The sequence below is a fragment of the Pleurodeles waltl genome, chromosome 4_2 (assembly GCF_031143425.1).
Source record: "Pleurodeles waltl isolate 20211129_DDA chromosome 4_2, aPleWal1.hap1.20221129, whole genome shotgun sequence".
Lineage (NCBI taxonomy): Eukaryota > Metazoa > Chordata > Amphibia > Caudata > Salamandridae > Pleurodeles > Pleurodeles waltl.
In genome coordinates, this window is record NC_090443.1 from 1,011,723,467 (window position 1) to 1,011,738,004 (window position 14,538).

Genomic DNA, 14,538 nt, shown 5'->3' on the forward strand with positions numbered 1-14,538 from the left:
TATCTCATTTTCTGCTGACTTAGAATTCATGCTTCTTCAGTGACAGTATACAATTGAGAAAGGGCCGAAACTCCTACTATCTAGTAAATTATATTTTCATCAGTACACCTGACAATTTCCTCTTGCATATTGATTATACAATGTTTTCTATTCAAGCACTCTTTGTTTAAAACAGACCTTCTTTCAAAGGCTATTTTGGTAAATGATTTTGGGTGAAGCTGAAGCTGCATTGTTTATTGCTATTTCAATTCGTTATGAAAGAAATTGAGCAATAATATTGACTCTGGTGGGATTCGAACCCACAGCCTTTGAATGCCTTTTTTAACATTTTCCTAGAAGTCCAATGCGCTATCCATTGCGCCACAGAGCCAACCTGCACCAAGAAACTTTTCAGAAATTCTGAAATAAAATAATGAGCAAGCAACTGATGATCAACTTTACAAAGTTGATAGGATACTATAATCATGGTTACATGTTGAGCATTGCATGGGGAAAAAGATATTCAACATGCCAAACTACATGATACAGTTGGATAAGTCTACTCAAAAGGCCTCTGACGGATAAAATCTTGACAATTTAAAAAACTCCATTTAAGAAGGTTTTGCAATTCTGTCAATGTAATATCTTGTTCATCATGCAATAGAAACTAAAAGAGTACTTCTTCTTAAACATAGCACCCCGCCTGAACAGGGACTTGAACCCTGGACCCTCAGATTAAAAGTCTGATGCTCTACCGACTGAGCTATCCAGGCTCTGCTTACTCTAATCTTCAAATCACATGAAAACAATTTGGAAGGATACCAACCTTACATTTACTGACAATCATTTATTATTATCATTACATATATTGATAATCAATATGTAGAGTTTTATCATGAATTGATATTTCAAGCTTTTGACATCTCAGCATTATATTTTATCTCTTTAAGTCCTGAAATTTGTACCATCTCATTTTCTGCTGATTCGGAATTCATGCTTCTTCATTGACAATACACAATTAAGAAAGGACCAAAAACTCTTACTGCCTAATACATTATATTTTACTCAGTCTACCTGTCAATTTCCTCTTATATGTAGATTATACAATATTTTCTATTCAAGTGGTGTCGGTTGAAAAAAGGGCTTCTTTCAAAGGCCATTTTGGTGAATGATTTCAGAGCAAGAAGAAGCTGCATTATTTATTGCAATTTCAATTCATTATAAAAGAAATGTAGGACAACATTGCCTCTGGTGGGATTCAAAACCACAACTTTTGAATGCCTTCTTTACATTACTCTTGAAAGCCAAAGCACTATCCATTGTGCCACAGAGCCAATCTTTTTAGGAGGTCGGACAGAAATGATCAAATAAAATAATGAGCTAGCAGCTGCTCATCAACTTTATGAAGTTGGTAGGAATCTATGATCCTGGATTTATGTTGAGCATTGAATAGCAAAAATGATATTCAACATGTCAAACCATACAATGCAGTTGGTTAAGTGTTAAGTCGACTCAAAAGGCATAGCACAGATAAAACAGCAAGGAGTTTAACAACTCCATATAAGAAGGTTTTGCAATTCCCTTAATGTAATATCTTATTCATCAAGCAGTGGAAACTTCAAGAGTGCATCTTCTTAAACATAACACACTGCCTGAACAGGAACTTCAAACCTGGACACTCATATTAAAAGTCTGCTGTGCCACTCACTGAACTATCCAGTGTCTACTAACTTTCATCTTTAATTCATCTTAAAACAATGTGGAAGGATACCAACCGACACTATATTTATGAATATGATTGCATATATTGACAAGCATTATGTAGCGTTTGATAGTGAACTGATATTTCAAACTTTTGAAACCTCAGCATTAAATGTCATCTATTTTAAGTCCTGAAATATGTACTATCTCATTTTCTGCTGACTTAGAATTCATGCTTCTTCAGTGACAGTATACAATTGAGAAAGGGCCGAAACTCCTACTATCTAGTAAATTATATTTTCATCAGTACACCTGACAATTTCCTCTTGCATATTGATTATACAATGTTTTCTATTCAAGCACTCTTTGTTTAAAACAGGCCTTCTTTCAAAGGCTATTTTGGTAAATGATTTTGGGTGAAGCTGAAGCTGCATTGTTTATTGCTATTTCAATTCGTTATGAAAGAAATTGAGCAATAATATTGACTCTGGTGGTATTCGAACCCACAGCCTTTGAATGCCTTTTTTAACATTTTCCTAGAAGTCCAATGCGCTATCCATTGCGCCACAGAGCCAACCTGCACCAAGAAACTTTTCAGAAATTCTGAAATAAAATAATGAGCAAGCAACTGATGATCAACTTTACAAAGTTGATAGGATACTATAATCATGGTTACATGTTGAGCATTGCATGGGGAAAAAGATATTCAACATGCCAAACTACATGATACAGTTGGATAAGTCTACTCAAAAGGCCTCTGACGGATAAAATCTTGACAATTTAAAAAACTCCATTTAAGAAGGTTTTGCAATTCTGTCAATGTAATATCTTGTTCATCATGCAATAGAAACTAAAAGAGTACTTCTTCTTAAACATAGCACCCCGCCTGCACAGGGACGTGAACCCTGGACCCTCAGATTAAAAGTCTGATGCTCTACCGACTGAGCTATCCAGGCTCTGCTTACTCTAATCTTCAAATCACATTAAAACAATTTGGAAGGATACCAACCTTACATTTACTGACAATCATTTATTATTATCATTACATATATTGATAATCAATATGTAGAGTTTTATCATGAATTGATATTTCAAGCTTTTGACATCTCAGCATTATATTTTATCTCTTTAAGTCCTGAAATTTGTACCATCTCATTTTCTGCTGATTCGGAATTCATGCTTCTTCATTGACAATACACAATTAAGAAAGGACCAAAAACTCTTACTGCCTAATACATTATATTTTACTCAGTCTACCTGTCAATTTCCTCTTATATGTAGATTATACAATATTTTCTATTCAAGTGGTGTCGGTTGAAAAAAGGGCTTCTTTCAAAGGCCATTTTGGTGAATGATTTCAGAGCAAGAAGAAGCTGCATTATTTATTGCAATTTCAATTCATTATAAAAGAAATGTAGGACAACATTGCCTCTGGTGGGATTCAAAACCACAACTTTTGAATGCCTTCTTTACATTACTCTTGAAAGCCAAAGCACTATCCATTGTGCCACAGAGCCAATCTTTTTAGGAGGTCGGACAGAAATGATCAAATAAAATAATGAGCTAGCAGCTGCTCATCAACTTTATGAAGTTGGTAGGAATCTATGATCCTGGATTTATGTTGAGCATTGAATAGCAAAAATGATATTCAACATGTCAAACCATACAATGCAGTTGGTTAAGTGTTAAGTCGACTCAAAAGGCATAGCACAGATAAAACAGCAAGGAGTTTAACAACTCCATATAAGAAGGTTTTGCAATTCCCTTAATGTAATATCTTATTCATCAAGCAGTGGAAACTTCAAGAGTGCATCTTCTTAAACATAACACACTGCCTGAACAGGAACTTCAAACCTGGACACTCATATTAAAAGTCTGCTGTGCCACTCACTGAACTATCCAGTGTCTACTAACTTTCATCTTCAATTCATCTTAAAACAATGTGGAAGGATACCAACCGACACTATATTTATGAATATGATTGCATATATTGACAAGCATTATGTAGCGTTTGATAGTGAACTGATATTTCAAACTTTTGAAACCTCAGCATTAAATGTCATCTATTTTAAGTCCTGAAATATGTACTATCTCATTTTCTGCTGACTTAGAATTCATGCTTCTTCAGTGACAGTATACAATTGAGAAAGGGCCGAAACTCCTACTATCTAGTAAATTATATTTTCATCAGTACACCTGACAATTTCCTCTTGCATATTGATTATACAATGTTTTCTATTCAAGCACTCTTTGTTTAAAACAGGCCTTCTTTCAAAGGCTATTTTGGTAAATGATTTTGGGTGAAGCTGAAGCTGCATTGTTTATTGCTATTTCAATTCGTTATGAAAGAAATTGAGCAATAATATTGACTCTGGTGGTATTCGAACCCACAGCCTTTGAATGCCTTTTTTAACATTTTCCTAGAAGTCCAATGCGCTATCCATTGCGCCACAGAGCCAACCTGCACCAAGAAACTTTTCAGAAATTCTGAAATAAAATAATGAGCAAGCAACTGATGATCAACTTTACAAAGTTGATAGGATACTATAATCATGGTTACATGTTGAGCATTGCATGGGGAAAAAGATATTCAACATGCCAAACTACATGATACAGTTGGATAAGTCTACTCAAAAGGCCTCTGACGGATAAAATCTTGACAATTTAAAAAACTCCATTTAAGAAGGTTTTGCAATTCTGTCAATGTAATATCTTGTTCATCATGCAATAGAAACTAAAAGAGTACTTCTTCTTAAACATAGCACCCCGCCTGCACAGGGACGTGAACCCTGGACCCTCAGATTAAAAGTCTGATGCTCTACCGACTGAGCTATCCAGGCTCTGCTTACTCTAATCTTCAAATCACATTAAAACAATTTGGAAGGATACCAACCTTACATTTACTGACAATCATTTATTATTATCATTACATATATTGATAATCAATATGTAGAGTTTTATCATGAATTGATATTTCAAGCTTTTGACATCTCAGCATTATATTTTATCTCTTTAAGTCCTGAAATTTGTACCATCTCATTTTCTGCTGATTCGGAATTCATGCTTCTTCATTGACAATACACAATTAAGAAAGGACCAAAAACTCTTACTGCCTAATACATTATATTTTACTCAGTCTACCTGTCAATTTCCTCTTATATGTAGATTATACAATATTTTCTATTCAAGTGGTGTCGGTTGAAAAAAGGGCTTCTTTCAAAGGCCATTTTGGTGAATGATTTCAGAGCAAGAAGAAGCTGCATTATTTATTGCAATTTCAATTCATTATAAAAGAAATGTAGGACAACATTGCCTCTGGTGGGATTCAAAACCACAACTTTTGAATGCCTTCTTTACATTACTCTTGAAAGCCAAAGCACTATCCATTGTGCCACAGAGCCAATCTTTTTAGGAGGTCGGACAGAAATGATCAAATAAAATAATGAGCTAGCAGCTGCTCATCAACTTTATGAAGTTGGTAGGAATCTATGATCCTGGATTTATGTTGAGCATTGAATAGCAAAAATGATATTCAACATGTCAAACCATACAATGCAGTTGGTTAAGTGTTAAGTCGACTCAAAAGGCATAGCACAGATAAAACAGCAAGGAGTTTAACAACTCCATATAAGAAGGTTTTGCAATTCCCTTAATGTAATATCTTATTCATCAAGCAGTGGAAACTTCAAGAGTGCATCTTCTTAAACATAACACACTGCCTGAACAGGAACTTCAAACCTGGACACTCATATTAAAAGTCTGCTGTGCCACTCACTGAACTATCCAGTGTCTACTAACTTTCATCTTTAATTCATCTTAAAACAATGTGGAAGGATACCAACCGACACTATATTTATGAATATGATTGCATATATTGACAAGCATTATGTAGCGTTTGATAGTGAACTGATATTTCAAACTTTTGAAACCTCAGCATTAAATGTCATCTATTTTAAGTCCTGAAATATGTACTATCTCATTTTCTGCTGACTTAGAATTCATGCTTCTTCAGTGACAGTATACAATTGAGAAAGGGCCGAAACTCCTACTATCTAGTAAATTATATTTTCATCAGTACACCTGACAATTTCCTCTTGCATATTGATTATACAATGTTTTCTATTCAAGCACTCTTTGTTTAAAACAGGCCTTCTTTCAAAGGCTATTTTGGTAAATGATTTTGGGTGAAGCTGAAGCTGCATTGTTTATTGCTATTTCAATTCGTTATGAAAGAAATTGAGCAATAATATTGACTCTGGTGGGATTCGAACCCACAGCCTTTGAATGCCTTTTTTAACATTTTCCTAGAAGTCCAATGCGCTATCCATTGCGCCACAGAGCCAACCTGCACCAAGAAACTTTTCAGAAATTCTGAAATAAAATAATGAGCAAGCAACTGATGATCAACTTTACAAAGTTGATAGGATACTATAATCATGGTTACATGTTGAGCATTGCATGGGGAAAAAGATATTCAACATGCCAAACTACATGATACAGTTGGATAAGTCTACTCAAAAGGCCTCTGACGGATAAAATCTTGACAATTTAAAAAACTCCATTTAAGAAGGTTTTGCAATTCTGTCAATGTAATATCTTGTTCATCATGCAATAGAAACTAAAAGAGTACTTCTTCTTAAACATAGCACCCCGCCTGCACAGGGACGTGAACCCTGGACCCTCAGATTAAAAGTCTGATGCTCTACCGACTGAGCTATCCAGGCTCTGCTTACTCTTATCTTCAAATCACATTAAAACAATTTGGAAGGATACCAACCTTACATTTACTGACAATCATTTATTATTATCATTACATATATTGATAATCAATATGTAGAGTTTTATCATGAATTGATATTTCAAGCTTTTGACATCTCAGCATTATATTTTATCTCTTTAAGTCCTGAAATTTGTACCATCTCATTTTCTGCTGATTCGGAATTCATGCTTCTTCATTGACAATACACAATTAAGAAAGGACCAAAAACTCTTACTGCCTAATACATTATATTTTACTCAGTCTACCTGTCAATTTCCTCTTATATGTAGATTATACAATATTTTCTATTCAAGTGGTGTCGGTTGAAAAAAGGGCTTCTTTCAAAGGCCATTTTGGTGAATGATTTCAGAGCAAGAAGAAGCTGCATTATTTATTGCAATTTCAATTCATTATAAAAGAAATGTAGGACAACATTGCCTCTGGTGGGATTCAAAACCACAACTTTTGAATGCCTTCTTTACATTACTCTTGAAAGCCAAAGCACTATCCATTGTGCCACAGAGCCAATCTTTTTAGGAGGTCGGACAGAAATGATCAAATAAAATAATGAGCTAGCAGCTGCTCATCAACTTTATGAAGTTGGTAGGAATCTATGATCCTGGATTTATGTTGAGCATTGAATAGCAAAAATGATATTCAACATGTCAAACCATACAATGCAGTTGGTTAAGTGTTAAGTCGACTCAAAAGGCATAGCACAGATAAAACAGCAAGGAGTTTAACAACTCCATATAAGAAGGTTTTGCAATTCCCTTAATGTAATATCTTATTCATCAAGCAGTGGAAACTTCAAGAGTGCATCTTCTTAAACATAACACACTGCTTGAACAGGAACTTCAAACCTGGACACTCATATTAAAAGTCTGCTGTGCCACTCACTGAACTATCCAGTGTCTATTAACTTTCATCTTCAATTCATCTTAAAACAATGTGGAAGGATACCAACCGACACTATATTTATGAATATGATTGCATATATTGACAAGCATTATGTAGCGTTTGATAGTGAACTGATATTTCAAACTTTTGAAACCTCAGCATTAAATGTCATCTATTTTAAGTCCTGAAATATGTACTATCTCATTTTCTGCTGACTTAGAATTCATGCTTCTTCAGTGACAGTATACAATTGAGAAAGGGCCGAAACTCCTACTATCTAGTAAATTATATTTTCATCAGTACACCTGACAATTTCCTCTTGCATATTGATTATACAATGTTTTCTATTCAAGCACTCTTTGTTTAAAACAGGCCTTCTTTCAAAGGCTATTTTGGTAAATGATTTTGGGTGAAGCTGAAGCTGCATTGTTTATTGCTATTTCAATTCGTTATGAAAGAAATTGAGCAATAATATTGACTCTGGTGGGATTCGAACCCACAGCCTTTGAATGCCTTTTTTAACATTTTCCTAGAAGTCCAATGCGCTATCCATTGCGCCACAGAGCCAACCTGCACCAAGAAACTTTTCAGAAATTCTGAAATAAAATAATGAGCAAGCAACTGATGATCAACTTTACAAAGTTGATAGGATACTATAATCATGGTTACATGTTGAGCATTGCATGGGGAAAAAGATATTCAACATGCCAAACTACATGATACAGTTGGATAAGTCTACTCAAAAGGCCTCTGACGGATAAAATCTTGACAATTTAAAAAACTCCATTTAAGAAGGTTTTGCAATTCTGTCAATGTAATATCTTGTTCATCATGCAATAGAAACTAAAAGAGTACTTCTTCTTAAACATAGCACCCCGCCTGCACAGGGACGTGAACCCTGGACCCTCAGATTAAAAGTCTGATGCTCTACCGACTGAGCTATCCAGGCTCTGCTTACTCTAATCTTCAAATCACATTAAAACAATTTGGAAGGATACCAACCTTACATTTACTGACAATCATTTATTATTATCATTACATATATTGATAATCAATATGTAGAGTTTTATCATGAATTGATATTTCAAGCTTTTGACATCTCAGCATTATATTTTATCTCTTTAAGTCCTGAAATTTGTACCATCTCATTTTCTGCTGATTCGGAATTCATGCTTCTTCATTGACAATACACAATTAAGAAAGGACCAAAAACTCTTACTGCCTAATACATTATATTTTACTCAGTCTACCTGTCAATTTCCTCTTATATGTAGATTATACAATATTTTCTATTCAAGTGGTGTCGGTTGAAAAAAGGGCTTCTTTCAAAGGCCATTTTGGTGAATGATTTCAGAGCAAGAAGAAGCTGCATTATTTATTGCAATTTCAATTCATTATAAAAGAAATGTAGGACAACATTGCCTCTGGTGGGATTCAAAACCACAACTTTTGAATGCCTTCTTTACATTACTCTTGAAAGCCAAAGCACTATCCATTGTGCCACAGAGCCAATCTTTTTAGGAGGTCGGACAGAAATGATCAAATAAAATAATGAGCTAGCAGCTGCTCATCAACTTTATGAAGTTGGTAGGAATCTATGATCCTGGATTTATGTTGAGCATTGAATAGCAAAAATGATATTCAACATGTCAAACCATACAATGCAGTTGGTTAAGTGTTAAGTCGACTCAAAAGGCATAGCACAGATAAAACAGCAAGGAGTTTAACAACTCCATATAAGAAGGTTTTGCAATTCCCTTAATGTAATATCTTATTCATCAAGCAGTGGAAACTTCAAGAGTGCATCTTCTTAAACATAACACACTGCCTGAACAGGAACTTCAAACCTGGACACTCATATTAAAAGTCTGCTGTGCCACTCACTGAACTATCCAGTGTCTACTAACTTTCATCTTTAATTCATCTTAAAACAATGTGGAAGGATACCAACCGACACTATATTTATGAATATGATTGCATATATTGACAAGCATTATGTAGCGTTTGATAGTGAACTGATATTTCAAACTTTTGAAACCTCAGCATTAAATGTCATCTATTTTAAGTCCTGAAATATGTACTATCTCATTTTCTGCTGACTTAGAATTCATGCTTCTTCAGTGACAGTATACAATTGAGAAAGGGCCGAAACTCCTACTATCTAGTAAATTATATTTTCATCAGTACACCTGACAATTTCCTCTTGCATATTGATTATACAATGTTTTCTATTCAAGCACTCTTTGTTTAAAACAGGCCTTCTTTCAAAGGCTATTTTGGTAAATGATTTTGGGTGAAGCTGAAGCTGCATTGTTTATTGCTATTTCAATTCGTTATGAAAGAAATTGAGCAATAATATTGACTCTGGTGGGATTCGAACCCACAGCCTTTGAATGCCTTTTTTAACATTTTCCTAGAAGTCCAATGCGCTATCCATTGCGCCACAGAGCCAACCTGCACCAAGAAACTTTTCAGAAATTCTGAAATAAAATAATGAGCAAGCAACTGATGATCAACTTTACAAAGTTGATAGGATACTATAATCATGGTTACATGTTGAGCATTGCATGGGGAAAAAGATATTCAACATGCCAAACTACATGATACAGTTGGATAAGTCTACTCAAAAGGCCTCTGACGGATAAAATCTTGACAATTTAAAAAACTCCATTTAAGAAGGTTTTGCAATTCTGTCAATGTAATATCTTGTTCATCATGCAATAGAAACTAAAAGAGTACTTCTTCTTAAACATAGCACCCCGCCTGCACAGGGACGTGAACCCTGGACCCTCAGATTAAAAGTCTGATGCTCTACCGACTGAGCTATCCAGGCTCTGCTTACTCTTATCTTCAAATCACATTAAAACAATTTGGAAGGATACCAACCTTACATTTACTGACAATCATTTATTATTATCATTACATATATTGATAATCAATATGTAGAGTTTTATCATGAATTGATATTTCAAGCTTTTGACATCTCAGCATTATATTTTATCTCTTTAAGTCCTGAAATTTGTACCATCTCATTTTCTGCTGATTCGGAATTCATGCTTCTTCATTGACAATACACAATTAAGAAAGGACCAAAAACTCTTACTGCCTAATACATTATATTTTACTCAGTCTACCTGTCAATTTCCTCTTATATGTAGATTATACAATATTTTCTATTCAAGTGGTGTCGGTTGAAAAAAGGGCTTCTTTCAAAGGCCATTTTGGTGAATGATTTCAGAGCAAGAAGAAGCTGCATTATTTATTGCAATTTCAATTCATTATAAAAGAAATGTAGGACAACATTGCCTCTGGTGGGATTCAAAACCACAACTTTTGAATGCCTTCTTTACATTACTCTTGAAAGCCAAAGCACTATCCATTGTGCCACAGAGCCAATCTTTTTAGGAGGTCGGACAGAAATGATCAAATAAAATAATGAGCTAGCAGCTGCTCATCAACTTTATGAAGTTGGTAGGAATCTATGATCCTGGATTTATGTTGAGCATTGAATAGCAAAAATGATATTCAACATGTCAAACCATACAATGCAGTTGGTTAAGTGTTAAGTCGACTCAAAAGGCATAGCACAGATAAAACAGCAAGGAGTTTAACAACTCCATATAAGAAGGTTTTGCAATTCCCTTAATGTAATATCTTATTCATCAAGCAGTGGAAACTTCAAGAGTGCATCTTCTTAAACATAACACACTGCTTGAACAGGAACTTCAAACCTGGACACTCATATTAAAAGTCTGCTGTGCCACTCACTGAACTATCCAGTGTCTATTAACTTTCATCTTCAATTCATCTTAAAACAATGTGGAAGGATACCAACCGACACTATATTTATGAATATGATTGCATATATTGACAAGCATTATGTAGCGTTTGATAGTGAACTGATATTTCAAACTTTTGAAACCTCAGCATTAAATGTCATCTATTTTAAGTCCTGAAATATGTACTATCTCATTTTCTGCTGACTTAGAATTCATGCTTCTTCAGTGACAGTATACAATTGAGAAAGGGCCGAAACTCCTACTATCTAGTAAATTATATTTTCATCAGTACACCTGACAATTTCCTCTTGCATATTGATTATACAATGTTTTCTATTCAAGCACTCTTTGTTTAAAACAGGCCTTCTTTCAAAGGCTATTTTGGTAAATGATTTTGGGTGAAGCTGAAGCTGCATTGTTTATTGCTATTTCAATTCGTTATGAAAGAAATTGAGCAATAATATTGACTCTGGTGGGATTCGAACCCACAGCCTTTGAATGCCTTTTTTAACATTTTCCTAGAAGTCCAATGCGCTATCCATTGCGCCACAGAGCCAACCTGCACCAAGAAACTTTTCAGAAATTCTGAAATAAAATAATGAGCAAGCAACTGATGATCAACTTTACAAAGTTGATAGGATACTATAATCATGGTTACATGTTGAGCATTGCATGGGGAAAAAGATATTCAACATGCCAAACTACATGATACAGTTGGATAAGTCTACTCAAAAGGCCTCTGACGGATAAAATCTTGACAATTTAAAAAACTCCATTTAAGAAGGTTTTGCAATTCTGTCAATGTAATATCTTGTTCATCATGCAATAGAAACTAAAAGAGTACTTCTTCTTAAACATAGCACCCCGCCTGCACAGGGACGTGAACCCTGGACCCTCAGATTAAAAGTCTGATGCTCTACCGACTGAGCTATCCAGGCTCTGCTTACTCTAATCTTCAAATCACATTAAAACAATTTGGAAGGATACCAACCTTACATTTACTGACAATCATTTATTATTATCATTACATATATTGATAATCAATATGTAGAGTTTTATCATGAATTGATATTTCAAGCTTTTGACATCTCAGCATTATATTTTATCTCTTTAAGTCCTGAAATTTGTACCATCTCATTTTCTGCTGATTCGGAATTCATGCTTCTTCATTGACAATACACAATTAAGAAAGGACCAAAAACTCTTACTGCCTAATACATTATATTTTACTCAGTCTACCTGTCAATTTCCTCTTATATGTAGATTATACAATATTTTCTATTCAAGTGGTGTCGGTTGAAAAAAGGGCTTCTTTCAAAGGCCATTTTGGTGAATGATTTCAGAGCAAGAAGAAGCTGCATTATTTATTGCAATTTCAATTCATTATAAAAGAAATGTAGGACAACATTGCCTCTGGTGGGATTCAAAACCACAACTTTTGAATGCCTTCTTTACATTACTCTTGAAAGCCAAAGCACTATCCATTGTGCCACAGAGCCAATCTTTTTAGGAGGTCGGACAGAAATGATCAAATAAAATAATGAGCTAGCAGCTGCTCATCAACTTTATGAAGTTGTTAGGAATCTATGATCCTGGATTTATGTTGAGCATTGAATAGCAAAAATGATATTCAACATGTCAAACCATACAATGCAGTTGGTTAAGTGTTAAGTCGACTCAAAAGGCATAGCACAGATAAAACAGCAAGGAGTTTAACAACTCCATATAAGAAGGTTTTGCAATTCCCTTAATGTAATATCTTATTCATCAAGCAGTGGAAACTTCAAGAGTGCATCTTCTTAAACATAACACACTGCCTGAACAGGAACTTCAAACCTGGACACTCATATTAAAAGTCTGCTGTGCCACTCACTGAACTATCCAGTGTCTACTAACTTTCATCTTCAATTCATCTTAAAACAATGTGGAAGGATTCCAACCGACACTATATTTATGAATATGATTGCATATATTGACAAGCATTATGTAGCGTTTGATAGTGAACTGATATTTCAAACTTTTGAAACCTCAGCATTAAATGTCATCTATTTTAAGTCCTGAAATATGTACTATCTCATTTTCTGCTGACTTAGAATTCATGCTTCTTCAGTGACAGTATACAATTGAGAAAGGGCCGAAACTCCTACTATCTAGTAAATTATATTTTCATCAGTACACCTGACAATTTCCTCTTGCATATTGATTATACAATGTTTTCTATTCAAGCACTCTTTGTTTAAAACAGGCCTTCTTTCAAAGGCTATTTTGGTAAATGATTTTGGGTGAAGCTGAAGCTGCATTGTTTATTGCTATTTCAATTCGTTATGAAAGAAATTGAGCAATAATATTGACTCTGGTGGGATTCGAACCCACAGCCTTTGAATGCCTTTTTTAACATTTTCCTAGAAGTCCAATGCGCTATCCATTGCGCCACAGAGCCAACCTGCACCAAGAAACTTTTCAGAAATTCTGAAATAAAATAATGAGCAAGCAACTGATGATCAACTTTACAAAGTTGATAGGATACTATAATCATGGTTACATGTTGAGCATTGCATGGGGAAAAAGATATTCAACATGCCAAACTACATGATACAGTTGGATAAGTCTACTCAAAAGGCCTCTGACGGATAAAATCTTGACAATTTAAAAAACTCCATTTAAGAAGGTTTTGCAATTCTGTCAATGTAATATCTTGTTCATCATGCAATAGAAACTAAAAGAGTACTTCTTCTTAAACATAGCACCCCGCCTGCACAGGGACGTGAACCCTGGACCCTCAGATTAAAAGTCTGATGCTCTACCGACTGAGCTATCCAGGCTCTGCTTACTCTAATCTTCAAATCACATTAAAACAATTTGGAAGGATACCAACCTTACATTTACTGACAATCATTTATTATTATCATTACATATATTGATAATCAATATGTAGAGTTTTATCATGAATTGATATTTCAAGCTTTTGACATCTCAGCATTATATTTTATCTCTTTAAGTCCTGAAATTTGTACCATCTCATTTTCTGCTGATTCGGAATTCATGCTTCTTCATTGACAATACACAATTAAGAAAGGACCAAAAACTCTTACTGCCTAATACATTATATTTTACTCAGTCTACCTGTCAATTTCCTCTTATATGTAGATTATACAATATTTTCTATTCAAGTGGTGTCGGTTGAAAAAAGGGCTTCTTTCAAAGGCCATTTTGGTGAATGATTTCAGAGCAAGAAGAAGCTGCATTATTTATTGCAATTTCAATTCATTATAAAAGAAATGTAGGACAACATTGCCTCTGGTGGGATTCAAAACCACAACTTTTGAATGCCTTCTTTACATTACTCTTGAAAGCCAAAGCACTATCCATTGTGCCACAGAGCCAATCTTTTTAGGAGGTCGGACAGAAATGATCAAATAA

General features: G+C 34.6%; 16 non-coding genes across 16 annotated transcripts; all 16 read right to left on the reverse strand.

Annotated features, from left to right (window-relative positions):
• Positions 1-278: 278 nt before the first annotated feature.
• TRNAR-UCU (transfer RNA arginine (anticodon UCU)) lies at positions 279-370 on the reverse strand. The gene is given in 2 exon segments: positions 279-314; positions 334-370. It is a non-coding gene; the product is annotated as a tRNA-Arg (tRNA).
• A 309-nt stretch (positions 371-679) lies between these two features.
• TRNAK-UUU (transfer RNA lysine (anticodon UUU)) lies at positions 680-752 on the reverse strand. Its single transcript has one exon. It is a non-coding gene; the product is annotated as a tRNA-Lys (tRNA).
• A 1,410-nt stretch (positions 753-2,162) lies between these two features.
• Positions 2,163-2,254, reverse strand: TRNAR-UCU (transfer RNA arginine (anticodon UCU)). The gene is given in 2 exon segments: positions 2,163-2,198; positions 2,218-2,254. It is a non-coding gene; the product is annotated as a tRNA-Arg (tRNA).
• A 309-nt stretch (positions 2,255-2,563) lies between these two features.
• TRNAK-UUU (transfer RNA lysine (anticodon UUU)) lies at positions 2,564-2,636 on the reverse strand. The gene has a single exon. It is a non-coding gene; the product is annotated as a tRNA-Lys (tRNA).
• Positions 2,637-4,046: 1,410 nt separating this feature from the next.
• TRNAR-UCU (transfer RNA arginine (anticodon UCU)) lies at positions 4,047-4,138 on the reverse strand. Its single transcript is given in 2 exon segments — positions 4,047-4,082; positions 4,102-4,138. It is a non-coding gene; the product is annotated as a tRNA-Arg (tRNA).
• A 309-nt stretch (positions 4,139-4,447) lies between these two features.
• On the reverse strand, positions 4,448-4,520 carry TRNAK-UUU (transfer RNA lysine (anticodon UUU)). Its single transcript has one exon. It is a non-coding gene; the product is annotated as a tRNA-Lys (tRNA).
• A 1,410-nt stretch (positions 4,521-5,930) lies between these two features.
• On the reverse strand, positions 5,931-6,022 carry TRNAR-UCU (transfer RNA arginine (anticodon UCU)). The gene is given in 2 exon segments: positions 5,931-5,966; positions 5,986-6,022. It is a non-coding gene; the product is annotated as a tRNA-Arg (tRNA).
• A 309-nt stretch (positions 6,023-6,331) lies between these two features.
• Positions 6,332-6,404, reverse strand: TRNAK-UUU (transfer RNA lysine (anticodon UUU)). The gene has a single exon. It is a non-coding gene; the product is annotated as a tRNA-Lys (tRNA).
• A 1,410-nt stretch (positions 6,405-7,814) lies between these two features.
• Positions 7,815-7,906, reverse strand: TRNAR-UCU (transfer RNA arginine (anticodon UCU)). The gene is given in 2 exon segments: positions 7,815-7,850; positions 7,870-7,906. It is a non-coding gene; the product is annotated as a tRNA-Arg (tRNA).
• Positions 7,907-8,215: 309 nt separating this feature from the next.
• TRNAK-UUU (transfer RNA lysine (anticodon UUU)) lies at positions 8,216-8,288 on the reverse strand. The gene has a single exon. It is a non-coding gene; the product is annotated as a tRNA-Lys (tRNA).
• Positions 8,289-9,698: 1,410 nt separating this feature from the next.
• Positions 9,699-9,790, reverse strand: TRNAR-UCU (transfer RNA arginine (anticodon UCU)). Its single transcript is given in 2 exon segments — positions 9,699-9,734; positions 9,754-9,790. It is a non-coding gene; the product is annotated as a tRNA-Arg (tRNA).
• A 309-nt stretch (positions 9,791-10,099) lies between these two features.
• TRNAK-UUU (transfer RNA lysine (anticodon UUU)) lies at positions 10,100-10,172 on the reverse strand. The gene has a single exon. It is a non-coding gene; the product is annotated as a tRNA-Lys (tRNA).
• Positions 10,173-11,582: 1,410 nt separating this feature from the next.
• TRNAR-UCU (transfer RNA arginine (anticodon UCU)) lies at positions 11,583-11,674 on the reverse strand. Its single transcript is given in 2 exon segments — positions 11,583-11,618; positions 11,638-11,674. It is a non-coding gene; the product is annotated as a tRNA-Arg (tRNA).
• Positions 11,675-11,983: 309 nt separating this feature from the next.
• TRNAK-UUU (transfer RNA lysine (anticodon UUU)) lies at positions 11,984-12,056 on the reverse strand. Its single transcript has one exon. It is a non-coding gene; the product is annotated as a tRNA-Lys (tRNA).
• A 1,410-nt stretch (positions 12,057-13,466) lies between these two features.
• Positions 13,467-13,558, reverse strand: TRNAR-UCU (transfer RNA arginine (anticodon UCU)). Its single transcript is given in 2 exon segments — positions 13,467-13,502; positions 13,522-13,558. It is a non-coding gene; the product is annotated as a tRNA-Arg (tRNA).
• Positions 13,559-13,867: 309 nt separating this feature from the next.
• TRNAK-UUU (transfer RNA lysine (anticodon UUU)) lies at positions 13,868-13,940 on the reverse strand. The gene has a single exon. It is a non-coding gene; the product is annotated as a tRNA-Lys (tRNA).
• Between the last annotated feature and the right edge of the window lie 598 nt (positions 13,941-14,538).